The sequence below is a fragment of the Hippopotamus amphibius genome, chromosome 1 (genome assembly GCF_030028045.1).
Source record: "Hippopotamus amphibius kiboko isolate mHipAmp2 chromosome 1, mHipAmp2.hap2, whole genome shotgun sequence".
Taxonomy (NCBI): Eukaryota; Metazoa; Chordata; class Mammalia; order Artiodactyla; family Hippopotamidae; genus Hippopotamus; species Hippopotamus amphibius.
The window spans coordinates 9,005,631-9,010,870 of NC_080186.1; positions in this window are offsets into that span (position 1 = coordinate 9,005,631).

Below are 5,240 nucleotides of genomic sequence, written 5' to 3' on the forward strand. Positions count from 1 at the left end.
GTGTGCGCGTGTCAGGGTGGGTGTCTGCAGGGAGAAGTTTTAACAGCTCATGGTTGGCAAGGAAGGCCGGCTGTGTCAGCAGCTTGGGTGACTAGTGTTTCCCACATCCAGTCACATGTGATCTCCGTGTCATTTGTATATTCTATAAACCCTCCATGTGAGCCAGGTACTGCTACCTGGGGCACACTGCGTCATCTTTCAAGATCTGAATCTGGTGTCACCCTCCTCTGAAGACTTCGATGACCACCCTTCCTGCAAATAGGAACATCGGGGAACAAAGAACTTATGCCCCACCATACCCTGGGCAGATTTGTAGCACGAATAACACTTCAGGGCATTTATTAATAATAAGCGCTGACCTCTCTCCATCCCTGCTGTGGGCTGGGCATTTTGTGTGTCCATCAGCACGCAGTCCTCTGGGGTAGGGGCTAGCATTGCCTTTATATAGATGAGGAAATGTAGGCTTGGAGAGGCCAAATAATTGGCCTGAAGTCACACAAAAAGTAAGTGGTAAGGACAGGGATTTGAATATGATTTCAGCAGAAATCTGGCCCCTGCCCTCAAGGAACCCTGTAGCCAATGGTGAGGACAGAAAAAGCCAAATGTCGTTCGCTGTGGACTGGTGTGGGCTGGGGTGATAAATGCCACAACGTCTGTGAGAGCTGCTGTGGGGAGCAGGAGGGACCAGCTGCGTGTGTAACAGTGCTTCCCATCCAAGGTGATCGAAGGGCCATTTGGCAATGCCTGAAGGGATCTGGGGTTGTCACAACCTGGGAAGTGGGCTGGAATGCTACTGGCACTAGTGAGCAGGGGCCAGGGACACTCCTCAACATCCTGCAAGGCATCCCTGCCCCCCAACAAAGGATTACCCAGCCTCAAATACCCGTAGTGCTGAGACGGAGAACCTGCCAGCAGACGGCATTTAGGCTGGGCCTTGGATGGGGAGGAGGTTTCCAGTCGGCAGAGACACGCTCCAGGTCAACGGCTGGAGCCGGCAAGGCACGGGTGGCATCTGAGAAGCAGGTTGGCAGGTGTGGGTAGGGTGGAGGGGGCCAGGATGTAAAACCCATTTTCCCAGTCTAAGGAGAGTTGGACTTTATTAACTGGAGTCATTCAAGGGTTTCACATGTGCATTCTGAGGATAAGTTGGTTTTTTTTTTTTTAATTTTTAAAAATTGAAGTATAGTTGATTTACAATGTTTCAGGCATACAGCAAAGGGGTTCAGTTATATATATATATATTCTTTTCCATTATAGGTTATTATACGATATTAAATATATTGAATAGTTCCCTGTGCTATACAGTAGGTCCTTATTGTTTATCTATTTTATATACAGTAGTTGTATATTTGTTAATCCTAAATCCCTAATTTATCCCTCCCCTCGAAAGAAACGTTTTTGTTTTTAAAATAACCCATGGTGAATTCAAACAGTGCAAATCTTAATCTCTTTCCCATTTCTTACCCCCTGGCTTCCCAGAAGTGACCATGTCTAATGAGTTTCTTGGGTGTCCTTTCTGAGCTGGTCTGTGCTATACGTGTGTGTGTGTGTGTGTGTGTGTGTGTGTGTGTGTGTGTGTGTGTGTGTGTGGCTTGTTTTTAAGTGTTAACCTTTTTCTGATTACAAATACAATTCATGTCCACCATGGAAAATTCCGTCAAAATAGAACTAGGTGATGTGGAAAAGATGTCCTGCAATTGCACCCCACTCCTGCCCTGTACCCAACAATCACATCATCAGCCAAGCTGGGGGAGCCTTGTCATTGGAGGCCTCACAGCTTGAAGCAGTGCTTCAGAGGGAAAGCGGGGTGCTGGGTGGAGGCTCATACTGGAAGGCTGGGGATGGATTCCAAGGCTCCTGCAGCAGCTCAAGCAAGTAACCAGCGCCTAGGCCAGAGCTCACAGGAGGGATTGGACAGGACAGATGTTTAGTGGGGAGAACCTCCAGGCCTCCTGCTGAGTTGGGCAAAATTCCGCCAAAGAAGGGAAATGGAATTCATTTTGTGCCCTTGGAGAATTGAGAGGCCAGGGAGTTTGGAGCAGGAAACAGAGAGCTGCTCTACAAGGCAGGGTACAGAGACCCCAGTGTGTGCCACATCCCAGAGGCCTGGCTATACCCCGAGGCAGGGTCTGGGTGTGGCCTCAGTCTGGAGTCTGACTCTTTGCACAGAAAGGGCAAGACAGCTACTTCTGACCAAACTCACTGGGAACTGATAAGCTGGTTGGTCCAGAGACTAATGATTTGCCTCTTGAGGTATCCGTGGGCAAGATTCTACCACGGTTATAAAGCAGCACAGCACAGTAGGAATAAAATTGGCCTTCTGTATCCAAATATGTGTTCAGATGTGGAGAGCTGTTCTACATAAGGGACTTGCACAATGGAGGATTTTGGTGCCCCAGGAGGGTCCTGGGACCAAACCCCTGCGGATACCGAGGTACAACTGTATAATGTGAACCATAGATCTGCAGGGAGAAAACTCTTGTCTTTCCTTACACTCCACACAGTACTCCACTTATGACACTTCTAGTCACCAAACGTGTCTGAGTTTTTCCCACATCAAGCGTTCCTCCAATTTTGAGTGGACACAGAAAGGGCTGTCCTACAAATTTAACTCAATTTTGATGCTGTCTACCTGTGGTTAGCATCAGATCCCATAAGTTAAGGGCTCAGTCCCACAAGACTGTCCCCACCTTGTTGCAGAAACCGATCCCACGAGAAACCAAGCACCACACTCAGAAGGCTGGAGAACTCAGGTTTATTGAGCCAGTGGACCCTGATGAGCTAACGCTCCAAAATTCTGGGCCCCACTTCAGGGGAATCTTTTCCTTATATAGGTTAAGGCATATAGCTACAGTTGGCGCAGGCTGATTGGTTGGTGGTTGTAGGAAGCGGCTCTAGTTGAATTGGCACAAACGGATTGGTTACACAGTTTCCATAGGTTACAGGCAGTTACAGAACGCGGGAATTGCTAGGGATTACAGACAAATGGGCTTTTAAACAAAGCAGAGGCAGGAAGAGAGCATTCCGTGCTTATTTGATCATCTCTGGGGTTTCTGTTGATTACTAAAGAACAGCAGCAAACAGGTTTTACGGAAACAGAGCAAGCATAAAGTTATAAACTTAAAAATTCCCTCATCAACCTTAAATGCCAATTGCAAGTCCAGGTTGTCACCTGTGCTTCTGACTAACCATTTATAAATTGGAGATTCCCATGACTCCCTCCTCAAGTTTGATTAATTTACTGGAGTGTCTCACAGAACTCAGGAAAACTGTTTACTTACCAGATTATCGGTTTATTATAAAAAGATACCTCTTAGGAACAGCTAGATGGAAGAGATGCATAGGACAAGGCTTGTGGAAGGAGGGAGGAGTTTCCATGCTCTTTCTGAGGGAGCCACCCTCCCCGCACCTCCGTGTGTTTACCAGCCTGGAAGCTCTCTGGAGCAGAGCTCAGGGCTTTTTATGAAGACTTCATGACGTAGGTGTTAAAGCAGGCAGGTAGCTAGATATAAGCAGAAAAGGGGGAGCACGGGCCAGATGGCAGGAAACCACGCATAGTGTAAACAGCAGGGGTCCAGGGGCAGACAAAGAAATGCAGACTGAAAGGAAGCCACACATCTTGGGGTCATAAGTGTCCTGGAGGCAGACAAAAAAGGTGGGAAAAGGCAGTAATCTCCAGTGTCCGAACGTAACATTTTTCTCATTATGCTCTCATTACGATAAAAATTAGCCTTGCAAATAAGAAATACCCATCATACACTGACGCCATGACACTTCCAATCAAAGCTAAATAAGGACAGAAATCCCTCCTCCCCTTGGGAAGGCGGAGCTGGGATGAAAATCAGGGAGTACCACCCCCCGAGCTTTCCTTCCTCAATGAATATTCCACCCCTTCATTTGTATACCCCATATAACCAGCTCACCAAGAAAACTCGGGGCAGCTACTCACTTGTCTGCCCGCTCTCCCTTTGAGAGCATATTTTTGCTTAAATAAATACTCAATTTACTTTCTTGATCTCTGTCTCATTTCTGAATTCTTCCTGCGATGGAACAAGAAACTATTCCACTGGGAATATAGGCACGGTTGATTAAATCATTGGCCATTAGTGATAACGTCAATCTCCAATTCGTCTCTCAGGAGGTCGAGGGGGCTGGTGAGGCTGAAAGCTCCAACCCTCTAATCACATGGTTGGGTTCCCCTGGCAACCAGTCCCCATCCTTAGGAACTTTCTGAAAGTTGTCTCATTAGCATACACTCAGGTGTGGGTGAAAAAGTGTGAATAACAAAAAGACACTCATTTCACCTTTATTTGAATAGCTCTGAAGCCACTTCAGAAACTGAGGACAAAGCTCACTATTATGACAAAAGATGCCCCTGTGGCTCTCATATAGGTAATTACCAGGAACAGTGGACAGAGACCAAATATATAGTTCTTATTATAAACCACAGTATCAGAGCGTGCCACATGTCATTTTAGATTTTCTAGTAGCCACATCTTAAACAGTAAAATGGAACAGGTGACCTTAATCTTAGTAATATATTTTATTTAACCCAATTTATCCAAAATACTATCATTTTACACATTGATCAATATAAAAATATCAATGAGATTGTTTACATTCCTTTTCTTACCGAGTCTTACTCATCTCAGTTTGCACCAGCCACCTTTCAGGAGCTTGTGGCCACATTTCAGCAGCTTGTAGCACATGGCTGGTGCCTACCATAGTGGAGAGTGCAGGCTTGGAGCCTTCGCTGCTGTCGCTGAGGCCATCAGGAGCCTGTTTACTGCGGTGTCCCAGTGCCTGGCACATAATGAGGCCTAGTGAGCTGCCATATGTGAGCGGGGGGAATTTCCCCTCTGAGCCAACTGGGACTGCTGTGAAGGTTAAAACCATGGATGTTAGGTACCCTGCTCAGTGACTGTTTCTGTTCTGACTTCCTCAAAGTCAATTGAAGGGCGGCAGGCCCAGGCTTGCTTCCTGTCTTCCTCTTAATAGCTCTTCTCTAAAATTACCAATCGCAAGCTTGAAATCCAGCGCAGGCAGGGTTCTTGGGGTCAGACGCTAGGGCAACAAACGAAAGAGCGGGAACGTCTAATCTACGCCCTTGGTTTCTTTTCCCCTTGACAGCTCGTGGCCCCGCCCACCCCAGCCCTGACCGGCGCCTGGCGGAACTACAGCCCCCATGATGCAGCGGGAGTACCGACATTTACGTCATCGGCTTGGGACGCCCGGGCGGT